This window comes from Somniosus microcephalus, chromosome 3 (assembly GCF_052327205.1).
Source record: "Somniosus microcephalus isolate GS21.2 chromosome 3, FLI_Smic_1.0, whole genome shotgun sequence".
Taxonomy (NCBI): Eukaryota; Metazoa; Chordata; class Chondrichthyes; order Squaliformes; family Somniosidae; genus Somniosus; species Somniosus microcephalus.
The window spans coordinates 48749833-48765988 of NC_140989.1; positions in this window are offsets into that span (position 1 = coordinate 48749833).

The window sequence follows — 16156 nt, forward strand, 5'->3', positions numbered from 1 at the left end:
TACAACTGGATTGGCATTCCATACAGGCACTGACTGTGGCTGACAAAAAGGATGACGACGTCACACCTGGGCGACTGTCAAAGATCCTAACTGGCGCGAAAGAAGTGTTCCAGCAAGGACTCGGAACACTAAAAGGCATGACAGCGACGATTAAAATTGAAGAAAACGCAAGCCCAAAATTTTTTAAGGCCAGACGCGATCCGCCCAGCCGTCGAAGCAGAGCTGGAGAGTCTGGAACGTTCAGGTGTACTGTCCAAGGTAGACTGGAGCGAGTGGGCTACACCCATCGTCCCTGTGATGAAAAAGTCATTGAGCAGCACGCCTGGGGAACCAAGGAAGGTTCGCATCTGTGGGGACTTTAAGGTAACAGTGAACCCGGTTCTTCACACCGTACAATATCCACTTCCGTGGATTGAAGATATTTTCGCCTCGCTATCTGGAGGGAAATGCTTCACTAAGATTGATCTGGCCCAGGCGTATCTGCAAATGGATGTAGAAGAAGCATCAAAAAAATACCTCACAATCAACACCCATAAAGGTCTCTACCAATACAACCGGCTGGTATTCGGGGTAGCATCAGCTCCGGCTATTTGGCAGAGGGCAATGGAACAAGTCCTGCAAGGAATCCCAGGGACCCACTGTTATTTGGAAGGCATCCTGGTCACGGGCGAAAATGACAGTGATCACCTTGCCAACCTGGAGCAGGTGCTCACTAGATTGCAGGAATATGGGCTCCGAGCTAACCGCCCCAAATGCGAGTTTTTTAGAAAACAGATCTCGTATTGTGGCCACGTTATCGATAAAGAGGGGTTACATAAGTCCCCAGAGAAGATTGAGGCAGTAGTCAAGGCTCCAGCACCGGAAAATGTGTCACAACTGAGGTCGTTCCTCGGGCTGGTAAACTACTACCATAAGTTCTTGCCAAATTTGTCTACAATACTACACCCACTGAACACCCTACTGCAAACTGGGGTGCCATGGAAGTGGAGTGACGAATGTAGATGAGCTTTCCAGAAGAGCAAAACACTAATCACATCGAAAGAGGTATTGGCCCATTACAACCCGGCATTACCAATTCGGTTGGCATGTGATGCGTCACCCTACGGCATTGGAGCGGTGCTGTCGCACAAATTCTCGGACGGCTCAGAGAGGCCAATAGCCTTTGCGTCACGATCACTAACCTCAGCCGAGCGTAACTACGCCCAGATTGACAGGGAGGCCCTCAGCCTAGTGTGGGGAGTGAAAAAGTTCAATCACTATCTGCATGGGCAGAAATTCACCTTGCTGACTGATCACCAGCCTCTTGTCTCCATTTTTAATCCGAAGAAGGGCATTCCAGTGATGTCTGCGCAACGACTACAAAAATGGTCACTTTTTCTAGGGGCGCACCACTATGAGATTGAATATAAGGGCACGAAACAGCATGGAAATGCTGATGGGCTATCACGCCTGCCACTGCCTACTGTGGAGGAAGCACCAGCAGTGGATCCTGTCGAAATATTCCATTCGACTATAATTGAATACCTACCGGTAACTAACGCTTGTATCGAAAAGGAAACCCGAAATGACCCGACACTGTCTCGGGTATATGATTTGACGGTGAAGGGATGGCTAGCACATGGCGACTCACTGTTGCCAGCATTCTCGACAAGGAGCGAACAGCTGTCAGTGTGCCGGGGGACCTTGATGTGTGGATCCCGAGTGGTAATTCCACCCAAGTTAAGGGATAGAGTGCTCAATGAGCTTCATGAGGGTCATCTGGGAGGGGTAAAAATGAAAAGCCTAGCCAGGGCTTATGTGTGGTGGCCAGGAATCGATAAACAAATCGAGGACCTGACCAAGAGCTGCTCAGGATGCCAGAAAGTCCAAAATGCACCACCACAGGCCCCTCTACACCCATGGGAGTGGCCCTCATCTCCATGGCAATGGGTGCATATTGATTTTGTTGGTCCATTCATGGACGCAATGTTTTTAATAGCCGTGGATGCGCACTCGAAATGGCCTGAGGTCATCAAAATGTCCTCCACCACCACGGAGAAAACTATTGCAGTCCTACGGACCATTTTTGCCAGGAATGGCTTGCCAGAATAGATTTGCTCCGACAACGGACCACAGTTTGTGTCAGAAGAGTTCCGGAGGTTCTTGAAAAAGAATGGGGTAAGGCATTACACATCCGTCCCGTATCATCCAGCCACAAATGGATTGGCTGAGAGGTTCGTACAAACCTTTAAGAAGGCAATAAAGGCTATGTACAATGACAACATTCCGCTGCAGCACAAGGTGGACAATTTCCTGTTCGCCTACCAGAATGCGACACATGCAGTCACCAACCAGGCCCCAGCCATGATGTTCTTTAACCGAAGGTTAAGATCTTGCCTGGATTTGCTCAGACCAAACGTACGAAGAGATGTTGAAAGTAAGCAATTCCAGCACATCCATGAGAAGCCAACAAGGAGCTTCAATGTAGGGCAACCAGTCTTGGCCCGCGACTACCGAACAGAAAAATGGCAGCCAGGAACGATATGCACACGGCAGGGCCCACTAATGTACACAGTGGACGTTGGGGAGAGCATCATGAGATGCCATGCTGACCAGATCCTAGAGTCACAGGAACAAGTCAACCCCATGCTTCGCCCATACGTACCTGGTGATGAACCCGATGTACAGGTCGCATCTACCCCAGAAACAGTAGCATCGGAAGCTGTTGAACCAACCGACGACAGGGGGCCAGAATCGCCTCCGCACCAAGAGCAAGACACTCGGGAAAGGCGCTATCCAGAAAGGATCAGGAAGCCTCCCCAAAGACTGAATATATAAATAGACTATTTTCAGCTAATGTTGCATGTTAAAAGTGTTAATTGTAATTAGTTTGATATTTAATTGTTAACTGAGTGTTATGGTACTGTTAATCTAAAAGGGGAGGAATTGTAATGTAGCACGGTGGCATAGTGGTTAGCACTGTTGCCTCACAGCGCCAGGGACCCGGGTTCGAATCCGGCCTCGGGTGACTGTCTGTGTGGAGTTTGCACATTCTCCCCGTGTTTGCGTGGGTTTTCTCCGGGTGCTCCGGTTTCCTCCCACAGTCCAAAGATGTGCAGGGTTAGGTTGATTGGCCATGATAAAAATTGACCCTTAGTGTTAGGGGGATTAAATACGTGGGGTTACGGGGATAGGGTGGGATATGTGTTGGTGTAGGGGTTACGGGGATCGGGTGGGATATGTGTCGGTGCAGGCTCGATGGGCCGAAATGGCCTCTATCTGTACTGTGAGGTTTCTGCGATTTCTGTGATATACCTTTAAGAGGGGAACTATCTTTTACAGCTCATGTATACTGCAGTACCGGCAGTGACCACACCTGTATATAACACTGAGTAGTAATCTGTACAGATCAGTTGCAGTGTGAGCCACGTTGAGTAAACACCTGTTGTACCGTTCTCCGCAGTCTGTGTCTTATTATACACGGACATAACAGCAGTCTGACAGCACAAAGACATTTAAAGTGTTGAGAAAATTGGTGGCGAGCTAGAACTGGGTGTTATCAGTGTACATGTGAACGCTGACCTCATGCTTGTGGATGATGTCACCGACGGGCAGTGTGCAGATAAACAACAACTTACATTTATGGAATGCATTTAACATAGCAAAACGTCCCAAGGTGCTTAACCAGCTATATCAAGCCACAGAAGGAGCTATCAGGACAGATGACCAAAAGCTTGGTCAAAGACGTAGGTTTCAAGGAGCACCTTAAAGGAGGAGAGAGAGAGAGAGGCGGAGAGGTTTAGGGAGGGAATTCCAGAGCTTAGGGTCGAGGCAGTTGAAAGCACGGCCGCCAGTGGTGGAGCGATTAAAATCGGGGATGCACAAGAGACCAGAATGGGAGGAGCGCAGAGAACTTGAAGGATTGTAGGGCTGGAGGAGGTTACAGAGATAGGGAGGGGCAAGGCCATGAAGGGGTTTGAAAACAAGGACGAGGATTTTAAAATTGAGGCATTATCAGACCAGGAGCAAGTGAAGCACAGGGGTGATGGGTGAACGAGACATGGAGTGAGTTAAGGTACAGGCAGCAGAGTTTTGGATGAGCACAAGTTTATGTAGGTAGGAAGATGGGAGGCTGGCCAGGAGAGCATTGGAATAGTCAAGTCTAGAGGAACAAAGGCGCGGTTGAGCGTTTCCGCAGCAGATGAGCTGAAGCAGGGTCAGAGTCGGGTGATGTTACGGAGGAAGAAGGAGGCAGTCTTGGTGATGGAGCAGATATGTGGTTGGAAGCTCATCTCAGGGTCAAACACAACACCAAGGTTGCGAAATGTCTGGCTCAGCTTCAGATAGTTGCCAGGGATGGAAACGGTGGCCAGGGAATGGAGTTTGTGGCGGGGGGCCAAAGACAATGGGCTAGAAACTCGTGGCCTTAGTGCCACTCGAAGCGCCATTAAATGGCGCTAAAATGGCAGCTGCCGCTCTTTCGCCAGCTGCTGGTGGGTCCTGCGATGGCCATCATTTTTGTCCTTACCTTTGCGCTGCCAGTAACTGGCAGCACCATCCCGAACAAAATGGCGACGTTGTGACGTAAATCGGTGTGCAACGCTGACTTAACGGGCCAGAAATTCGGGTCCCCACAGGTGAGTACGCGCTGGGTACTCAGGCGTAGGGCCAACGAAAGTGCCAGTTTCGTGCATGCACTGCACATGCGCTGGAAACCAGAACTTCCATTCCCTTGAAGGAAAGGGTTCACGGGTCGAACGCGTGCACCGGAGAGGCAGCGCGTACGGCTGGAACGTCTGTTTTTTTTACAGGTTTCTCCGGGAGGGTAAGTCTCCAGCAGCTACGCTTTTAAAAAGCAGTCGCAAGGCCTGCTTTTAACAAGGTAAGTGGTAAATTAAGTCAAATTAAAACATTTTTCCCATAGGTTTATTATTTTTAAATACTTTGAAGAAAGTTAAGTTTATTTTTAGTCCCGTTAAAAACTGTAATTAATTTTTTCAAAAATTTAAATTATTGTTTAAAATAGTTATTTTATGTAATTTATAGTTATTTTAAAACTGTGATTTAAAAAAAATGTATTTGAAGTTTTGGTTAGGTTTTGGGGCCGATCTCTATTCATAGATTTGACAGGTCTTCCCGAATTTCTGGCCCAACGTCACATGCACGAACTTCGACCCAAGCGCTGAATTCAGCGCTGGGTCCAAAGCATGACAGGTTAACCTGGCGTGCACGCAGGCTGACAATGGTGATGTCTATACCTCTTAAAGGGACACACATATCGTTCAGGTAAGTTTGGATTTAAGGTTTTGGACTGGGTTTTTTTTAATTTTATTGAAGTGGTGGCTTGCTGTAATAGATGTGAAAAGTTTTTTAAGTGTGTAGAGAGTACTGCTGGATGCTTGCAAGGGCTCAGATGGTAAATGAAGGTCTTTGAGAAGATAGAACATGCTGCAAATACTCAGCAGGTCACGCAACATCCGTGGAGAGAAAAATAGAGTTCACGTCTCAGGTTGACATGCTGCCTGACCAGCTGAGTATTTCCAGCAGTTTATGCTGACATTTCACATTTACAGCATCCGCTTGCAGAGGGAAGAGGGAGATACAGAGGAGGAGGAAGGGAAGGATGCATCCTAGACAGCCCCTTTATGGCTGGGATATCTGGGATAGAATCATCCGCCCACAGTCCTGGTGACCGCAACCCCAATTCCCCTTTCAACATTAGTCCCACACCTTACCTTCCCTCTGTTACTGACCATCACAGCGTCCTCTTGACCACGATGCTGAAATAAAAGCCACCACAAAGCAAACTTTCCAATCCATATATATACATCGAGAATTCAACTCATCACCCGTATGCATTCACTTAATGAGTGTCTTGAGTGTGCCTTTGCCTATCCTGATGTCATGCAGTGCTACCCCAGTGGCGACAGCATGGCTGGTGGAAGGCTGCTGACTTTCAGTGGGGGAACACTGCAAATGTCCTTGCTGGTTGACCTTGAGGAGCTGTTGGCCGGGAGTGTCAAATCAATCATCTTCTTCTTGTTCTTCTTCACTCTGCGCTTCCTCTTCTTGGCCACCCACTAGCCAGGCAGGCTGCTATTCTTGGGTGTGTGAAATGAGGAAGACAAAAGGGTGGAATTGTGGTGAGGGAAGGGCGGGAAAGCATGAGGTACTTGCCAGAAGGAGGATAAAGCATGAGGATATCAGCCTCTTGTATCCTTTCAGCCCCAAGGACTCAACCATGCTCCTCCCAAGAATGGCCTGCATTGGCTCCTCAAAGAGGTGAGGTGAGGCTAGAAATGGGAGATGTGCCTCGTGATTGGTGCAGATTGTTGGTAGGTGAGTGATTGTGGGTGAGGGTCAAGTATTGAGCAGTGTGTTAGGATATTGGTGCAGTTGGTAGGAGACGGCTTTTGAAGATGCATTCACTGACCCTGACCACTGGTCTGAGCTCATGAAGCCAGGTGGTGGGGGAGCGACACTGCTGGCAGTGATGGCCTCGGTGATGTACTCCCCCATCGTTCTTTCTGGAGAGCCTCCTGGCCCCTGTGGGTAGAGGGCCTGTCTTGCAGTGGTGATCCCCTGCACAAAGATGGAGTGCTGCATGCGAGACTGTGGGTGCCCCTTCCTTGGCTTGCTGAGCAATTTGTGTTGGTGCAGAGTTATTTTTACCATTTTTTGAGGTTAGGAAGGGAATTCAGCTTTAAGCTGAAGGAACGGTGATATATTTCCAAGTCAGGATGGTGTGTAACTTGGAGGCGGTGGTGTTCCCATGCGCCTGCTGCCCTTGTTCTTCTAGGTGGTAGAGGTCGTGGGTTTGGGAGGTGCTGCCGAAGAAGCCTTGGCGAGCTGTTGCAGTGCATCTTGTAGATGGTACACACTGCAGCCACGGTACGCCGGTGGTGGAGGGAGTGAATGTTATCCACTTTAGTGGCAAAAACAGGAAGGCAGATTATTATCTGAACGGCAATAGGTTGGGAGAAGGGGAAGTGCAACGAGACCTGGATGTCCTTGTGCACCAGTCGCTGAAGGTAAGCATGCAGGTGCAGCAGGCGGTTAAGAAGGAAAATGGTATGTTGGGCTTCATAGCAAGAGGATTCGAGTACAGGAGCAAGGATGTCTTGCTGCAGTTGTACAGGGCCTTGGTGAGACCACACCTTGAGTATTGTGTGCAGTTTTGGTCGCCTTATCTGAGGAAGGATGTTCTTGCCATGAAGGGAGTGCAGCGAAGATTCACCAGGCTGATACCTGGGATGGCAGGAATGACGTATGAGGAGAGATTGGGTCGATTGGGCTTATACTCACTGGAGTTTAGAAGAATGAGAGGGGATCTCATTGAAACTTATAAAATTCTAACAGGACTAGACAGACTAGATGCAGGAAGGATGTTCCTGATGGCCGGGGAGTCCAGGAGCAGGGGTCCCAGTCTAAAGATAAGGGGTAAGCCATTTAGGACAGAGATGAGGCGGTATTTCTTCACCCAGAGAGTGGTGAACCTGTGGAATCCTCTACCACAAAAGGCAGTTGAGGCCAATTCATTAAATATATTCAAGAAGGAGTTAGATATATTTCTTAAGGCTAAAGGGATCAAGTGATATGGGGAGAAAGCAGGGACAGGGTACTGAATTTGGATGATCAGCCATGATCTCATTAAATGGTGGAGCAGGCTCGAGGGGCCGAATGGCCTACTCCTGCTCCTATCTTCTATGTTTCTATGATAAGGTGGTGGATGGGGTGCCAAACAAGCAGGCTGATTTATCCTGGATGGTGTCGAGCATCTTGAGTGTTGTTGGAGCTGTACTCATCCAGGCAAGTGGAGAGTATTCCATCACACTCCTGACTTGTGCCTTGTAGATGGTGGAAAGGCTTTGGGGAGTCAGGAGGTGAGACACTCACCGCAGAATACCCAGCCTCTGACCTGCTCTTTTAGCCACAGTATTTATGTGGCTGGTACAGTTAAGTTTCTGGTCAATGGTGACCCTCCAGGATGTTGATGGTGGGGGATTCGGCGATGGTAATGCCGTTGAATGTCAAGGGGCGGTGGTTAGACTCTCGCTTGTTGGAGATAGTCATTGCCTGGCATTTGTGTGGCGCGAATGTTACCTGCCACTTATCAGCCCAAGCCTGAATGTTATCCAGGTTTTACTGCATTCAGGCATGGACTGCTTCATTATCTGAGGAGTTGTGAATAGAACTGAACACTGTGCAATCATCAGCGAACATCCCCACTTCTGACCTTATGATGAAGGGAAGGTCATTGATGAAGCAGCTGAAGATGGTAGGGATGAGGACACTGCCCTGAGGAACTCCTGCAGCGATGTCCTGGGGCTGTGATGATTGACCCCCAACAACCACAACCATCTTCCTTTGTGCAAGGTATGACTCTAGCCACTCAAATACTGGGCTCCACCATCATTGAGGATGTGGATATTCATGGAGCCTCCTTCTCCCATTAGTTGTTTAATTGTCCACCACCATTCACAACTGGATGTGGCAGGACTGCAGAGCTTTGATCTGATCCGTTGATTGTGGGATCGCTTAGCATGTTGCTTCTGCTTTTTAGCATGCATGTTGTCCTGTGTTGCAACTTCCCCAGGTTGGCGCCTCATTTTTAGGTACGCCTGGTGCTGCTCCTGGCATGCTCTTCTATACTCCTCATTGAACCAAGGTTGGTCCCCTGACTTGGTGGTAATGGTAGATTGAGGGATACGCTGGGCCATGAGATTACAGATTATGGTGGAATACAATTCTGCTGCTGCTGATGGCCCACAGCGCCTCAGGGATGACCAGTTTTGAGCTGCTAGATCTGTTCTGAAAATATCCCATTTAGCCACACAACTGAGGGTGTCCTCGTGTAAAGACGGGATTTTATCTCAACAAGGATTGTGCGGTGATCACTGCTACCAATACTGTCATGGACAGATGCATCTGCGACAGGTAGACAGGTGAGGACGAGGTCACCAATCTGCCTGTCAGGAATTCAGTGACTATTCCTACTTCCTTTTCAGGCCACCAGATGGAGCTCTTTACCATAGGAGTTGTCCCCTGCGGGTAGACAAAATAAAACTGCACTACTCAAAAGATCTGGTCGTGTGGCCCAGAAATTCGGGTCTCCACGGGTGAGTACGTGCTCCACAGACAGCAGAAGAAGCAGTAGAAAGAAAGAAAAAAATTGCATTTATGTAGCTACCTTTCATGACCTCAGGACGTCCCTAAGCACTTTACAGTCAATGAAGTGCTATCGAAGTGTTGTCACTGTTGTAATGTGTAGGAAACTGTCTGGAATCTAGAATTATGGGAGAAAAATTACAAGAAAAGGAGAGAAATAATAAAAGTATAAAAAGAAATGTAGCCAATACTGAACATCAAGCAAGCAGATGTTAGGGGATTTTATATATGCCAGGTCTCACAGGTTTCGCATGAGTTTTAGGCATTTCAACCAAGTCTGAGGTTTGCATACTGGATTCTCATGCAATTTGAATGAAAACAGTGGATGTATTATCATTGCCTCCTCTACACCATGTGTACCTCCATTGGTTGTTTCCTTCTGCAGGGGGGACAAAGATGTACTGCAAGTGTTCTGAGTGGTCAGTGGCCAATCAATTACGCTGCCTCACGTAATCACATTGAACAATTTATTGGGCCGGATTTTGCAGTAGCCTCGCCGTTATTTACATGTAAATCGGACAGCGACTTCCAGCGACTGCACATACGCAGTTAAACATGGAAATCAAGATGTTGCTGTCCGAGACGCCTTGATCCCCGAGAAGCTACGCAATAACGGTATGTTGCCATTCAAATACATTGAACAGCATGAAGTTCCCGTACTTACCTCATAGCTGGGCTACTGTTATGTTACTGGACTAATAATCCAGAGGCCTGGAATAATGATGCTGGGGACATAACTTCAAATCCCACCATGCCACCCAGGGAATTTAAATTCAGTTAATTAAATAAATCTGGAATAAAAAGTTAGTGTGGCGGAACCACCAGAGGATTATGGACAATTGTATATAATTCCTTTTACAGCAATGTAGTACAGCTGGGGGCTGCACCTTTAATGTATCTGTTAACTGTACTAGGGCTTCTTTCCTGTACTCCGCGTGATGACGTCATGCCGTCCGTCACGTGATCTCTCAACGGCGGGAAGAACGTGATGATGTCATGACATCAGCTCGGAACCTTCTAGCAGTTGAGCTCGGAACCTGCTAGCAGTTGAGCTCGGAACCTGCTAGCATTTAAGCTCGGAACCTTCTAGCAGTTTCCAGAGAGGCTTTCAAGCAGACCAGACCTATTTGCATTGTATCCTACAGTTTCCTGTACAGCTTCGTTTGTTCATTAAATTTTATTGTTTTTGATTTTCTGAGTCGATCTCAATTCTTCGGCTAGGAACCCCAGTTCCTACATTGGTGACCCCGATTTCTTCGAACAATTTTCGTTGAAGTTACATCATGGACACGAACGCGGTCACCCTCAAACTGCTGCAATTTTGGGAGCAACAACCGGCCGCGTGGTTTTTCCAGGCGGAAGCCCAATTTGCAATCCGGGGAGTAGCAGCGGATTCGACCCGTTATTATTACGTGGTCTCTGCCCTCGACAGCGCCACGGCCTCGTGGGTCGTCAGCCTCCTCGAGAGTCCACCGAACGATGGCAAGTACGAAGCTTTAAAAGCACGTTTACTGCAGATTTTCGGTCTGTCCAAGTCGGAGCGCGCTCGCAGACTTATCTCCATGCCCGGCCTCGGGGACTCAAAACCCTCAGAGCTTACGAGCCAAATGCTCACGCTTTTGGGCTCGGAATCGCAATGTTTTCTGTTCCGCGAGCTGTTTCTCTGTCAACTACCAGAACCACTACAGACGGCCTTGGCCAATTCCGTGATCACGGATTGTGCTGAACTCGCCGTGGAAGCAGATAAAATATTCACCGTCTCACAACAATCTTGGGCGCCCATCCCCCACAAGAGCAAATCCGACTCCTCCTCCTGCAGCTGGTGTGCATACCACGCTCGTTTCGGCGCGAAGGCCAGAAATTGCTGTCCGCCCTGCAGTTTCTCACCAAAAAAAAAACCTACCTCAAACCTGCGGTTTCTGAGAAGATCAATAAGGCCGAAGGGACGCGTCGGTGTTGCGATGGCCATCGGGTCCGCAGGGAAACTCCTATACATTACAGACTCCCTGTCAGGGCGACGTTTTCTCTGTGATACTGGCTCCCAGTGCAGTATCCTACCAGCGTCAAAGCTAGATCTTCAATCCAGCGGTCAAGGTCCCCCCCTCGAGGCAGCCAATGGTGTGGCCATTCGCACGTTCGGAAAGCGTAGGGTCCAGTTGAGTTTTGGCGGCCAACGTTTTGTTTGGGAGTTCATCACGGCGAAAGTCTCACAGGCCATCCTGGGGGCAGATTTCTTCTGCGCAAATGGGTTTCTCGTCGACGTCCGACACTGCCGGCTAATCAGTGCCTCCACTTTTCACTCAGTCCCCTGCCACCAAAGCACAGCGATGTCTTGGTCAGTTGCCTGTGCAGCCCCATCTCCAAATGAGTTCTCTCATCTTCTCAGTGAGCTCCCTGAGCTCACCAGGCCCACATTTTCTTCTTCAGTCACGAGGCACGGTGTGGCGCACCACATTACCACGACAGGATTCCTCCGTTTATGCGAGAGCTCGAAGGCTGGAACTTGGTAAACTCGCGGCCGCCAAGGCGGTGTTCCATACAATGGAACGCCTGGGTATTATTCGACGTTCGAATAGTCCTTGGTCCTCGCCATTACACATTGTTCCTAAGCCGGGCGGCGGATGGCGACCATGCGGCGACTACAGTCGCCTGAATGAGGCTACCACACCGGATCGGTACCCAATTCCTCACATTCAGGATTTTTCGGCCCATCTGGCAGGGAATTCCATCTTTTCCAAAGTAGACCTCGTCCGAGGCTATCATCAAGTGCCCGAGCATCCTCAGGACGTCCCCAAAACTGCCGTCATCACACCTTTCGGGCTCTTTGAGTTCCTTCGTATGCCGTTTGGGCTGAAGAATGCAGCACAAGCCTTCCAACGTCTCATGGATTCCGTGTTGCGCGATCTGCCATTCATCTTCGTCTACCTAGACGACATCCTTATTGCCAGTAACAGCACGAAAGAACACATTACGCACTTGCGTACCCTTTTTTCTCGTCTCAGCCAACATGGCCTTATTATCAACCCGGCCAAGTGCCAGTTTGGGTTGCACAGCATTGATTTCCTGGGACACAGAATCACCTCAGAAGGCGCCGTCCCGCTGGCCACGAAGGTGGAAGCAGTCACCTCGTTCCCTCTTCCTCAGACCGTCAGGGCCCTCCAGGAATTTCTGGGAATGGTCAATTTTTATCATCGGTTCGTCCCCAAGGCGGCATTGTTGATGCAACCTTTGTACGAGGCCCTCAGAGGTAAATCGGGCAAAGACCCGATCGATTGGACACCCCAGATGGACCAGGCTTTCCTCGACACTAAGAACGCTTTGGCTGCTGCGACCATGTTGGCACATTCCCTTCCGGGTGCAACCATTGCCCTTACCACCAACGCATCTGATTATGCCATCGGGGCAGTACAGGAGCAGTGGGTCGACGGCACATGGCAACCACTGGCTTTCTTCAGCCACCAATTGCGGAAGAACGAACGCAAGTATAGTACTTTTGATAGGGAGTTATTGGCATTGTTTCTGGCCATCCGCCATTTTCGCTTCCTACTGGAAGGACGCCCATTCACAGCTTTTGTAGACCACAAGCCACTTACTTTTGCGATGGCCAAGACAGCGGAACCATGGTCGGCACGGCAACAACATCATCTTATGTACATATCTGAATTTACAACCGACATACAACATGTCTCGGGCAAAGACAACCTGGTGGCGGATTGTCTCTCCTGCGCCCAGCTCCACGCAGTACACCTGGGAGTCGACTATGTTGGTTTGGCAAAAGAACAGAAGGCAGACCCTGAAGTGCAGGCATACCGGACCGCACCTTCCAGCTTACAAGTGGCTGATGTCTGTTTCCAGGCCGCAGGGACCACACTCCTGTGTGACATCTCGATGGGCGTCCCACGTCCAATCGTTCCAGTCGAATAGCGCAGGAGAATTTTCGACACTATCCACGGGTTGTCACACCCTGGCATGAGAGCGTCACAACGACTCATGGCAAAGAAATTAGTCTGGAAGGGCATGCATCTCGATGTCCGTGACTGGACCAATACCTGCGTGAGTTGCCAGAAGTCCAAGATACAACGCCATGTTAAGGCCCCAGTCGCCACTTTTCCAGTTCCGGAGCGTCGTTTCGACCATGTGCATGTGAACCTGGTTGGTCCTCTCCCTTCCTCTCGCGGGTACACTCACCTCCTCACCATGGTAGACCGCACCACCAGGTGGCCAGAGGCAATTCCTTTGGTTGCCACCACAGCGGCAGACGTCTCCAGAGCTTTCATCTCATCGTGGGTAGCTCGGTTCGGGGTACCGGCTGACATCCCCTCCGACCGGGGGCCTCAATTTACCTCTGAGCTTTGGAACACTGTAGCTCAAGGTTTGGGCACCCAGCTTCATCGTACCACCGCCTACCATCCACAGGCGAACGGTCTGTGTGAAAGATTCCACAGGTCCCTTAAAGCCGCACTGCGTGCTAGTCTCCGTGGGCCTAGTTGGGTGGACAGGCTCCCTTGGGTGCTGCTAGGCCTTCGCACGGCGCCTAAGGACGACCTGCATTCTTCTTCAGCAGAGCTGGTTTACGGCCAACCACTCAGAGTGCCTGGCGATTTTCTTCCTCCTCACACAGAACCCTGGTCCCCAGCTCAGCAGCTCGTCAGCCACCAGGAAGCGGCTAGGAATTTCATCCCAGTGCCTACGTCGCATCATGACCTGCAGCGCTCCCATGTCCCGGTGGATCTTAAGAGCGCAGAATACGTGTTCATTCAGCAGGATGCTCGCAAAAACCCGCTCAAACCGCCTTACACAGGTCCGTTCCGCGTCATCTCGTCAGGTGACAAGTCCTTCACAGTCAACGTCGGCGGTAAGCCTGACCACATCTCCATCGACCGGTTGAAACCGGCGCATCTGGATCTGAGCGAACCAGTCATCACCACTCAGCTGCCTCGTCGTGGTCGTCCACCGTCGACTGCCGGTCCAGTACAGTCACAGTCATCCGCCGAGTCGCCAGTGCCTGCCTCACCGGGTCGACCACAGCCGGCCTCTTCTTCTCCTCCGCCTGCGGCGTCATCCCAACCACAGCCAACGGCCAGTTCGTCTTCTAGCGCTCCGTTCCAGCTGCCGGGGTATCGCAGTCGGTCGGACAGACTCGTCAGACCCCCTTCTCGCCTTACCTTCTCTGTTAAAAGCAATTCTGGGGGGGTGCATGTGGCGGAACCACCAGAGGATTACGGACAATTGTATATCATTCCTTTTACAGCAATGTAGTACAGCTGGGGGCTGCACCTTTAATGTATCTGTTAACTGTACTAGGGCTTCTTTCCTGTACTCCGCGTGATGACGTCATGCTGTCCATCACGTGATCTCTCAACGGCGGGAAGAACGTGATGACGTCATGACGTCAGAGCTCGGAATCTTCTAGCAGTAGAGCTCGGAACCTTCTAGCAGTTGAGCTCGGAACCTGCTAGCAGTTGAGCTCGAAACCTGCTAGCAGTTGAGCTCGGGACCTTCTAGCAGTTTCCAGAGAGGCTTTCAAGCAGATCAGACCTATTTGCATTGTATCCTACAGTTTCCTGTACAGCTTCGTTTGTTCATTAAATTTTATTGTTTTTGATTTTCTGAGTCGATCTCAATTCTTCGGCTAGGAACCCCAGTTCCTACATTAGTATCCATGAAACTACCAGATTGTTGTAAAAACCCATCGGCTTCACTAATGTCCTTTAGGGAAGGAAATCTGCCGTCCTTACCTGGTCTGGCCTATATGTGATGCCAGACCCACAGCAATATTGTTGACTCTTAACTGCCCTCTGAAATAATGGCTCACCATCTCCTTCTCAAGGGCAATTAGGGATGGACAATGAATGCTGGCCTTGCCAGTGACACCCATATCCTGGGAATGAATTTTAAAAAAGATACAGACCAAACTCACCAGAAAAATTAGGGCATGTCCATTCCAGTCTAAGTACCCTTTTAACGGTGTGTTAAGTCGTGCCACACAATTATTACCACACAATGGGCTGGATTTTCATTGGGCCGTGGAGGCGGGATTGGAGGCGTGTGGGGGTTTAAAATCCCAAAATCAGGGGACCCGACCCCATCCCGCCCCCAACCTGCCTCCATGCCAGTTTCAAAGGAGGCGGGTCCCCACCCCGCACTGGGACCCGCCTCCCCGAGGCGGGAAGGGGATTAGTGCCAATTAACTGCCTGTTAACAGGTAGTTAACAGGCAGTTTTTAGCCTAATCCCTATTTTCATTGTTGAAATGTGGGATTCCCGACGGCTCCAAACCACGCCAAGTTAGCAAGGTGGGCCGTCGGGATGAAGGGCTTGGAGGGGTCGAGATGTCCGGTGTTCAGGTGTGTGATGGGTGCATGAGTGCAGAGGTAAGTGTGTTTGGTGTGTGTAAAGGTTTAAAGAAGTTCTACTAACCTTTACTTACCTTTACAGCCTTCCTTCCTTCAGGTCTCGGGAGTCCCTCATCTCACCGATACAGAAAGCAGAATGGCCGCCAGCTGTCAAAATCTGCAGCCTCTGCTTTCTGTTCCGGGGAGATCTCTAAATCATCCTGAGAGGAAGGAATTAACCTGGAGTACAGATTGTCAGTGTTTGACAGCTTCAAACAGCTGTCAAACGCTGATATTTCATCTGTCAAAAGGTCTTAACAGATGAAATTTCAATCTGTGACGTCACCTGTTGCCGGGTGGCCCTTAATTGGCCTGCTGAGCCCGCTGGGCGGGCACAACAAGGCCAATCAAGTCTAAATCGCGTGGGTTGGCTAGAACTCGCTGGAGGCGGGACTACAACCCCAAAAGTTGTAGTCCCGCCTCCTACCCGCCTCCTCAATGAAAATCCAACCCAACGTCTCTGGCATTAAAAATACCTTTTTACAAGTGTGGAGTCTCATTCCTTCAGATTTTAATTATTGTTGGAGATTTAAAATAATAACAATTTTTAATTTTTTTTACTTTTTCTTTCTCTTATCTCTCTCTTATTCCAATCTTTCTTTCCCTCTCTTTATT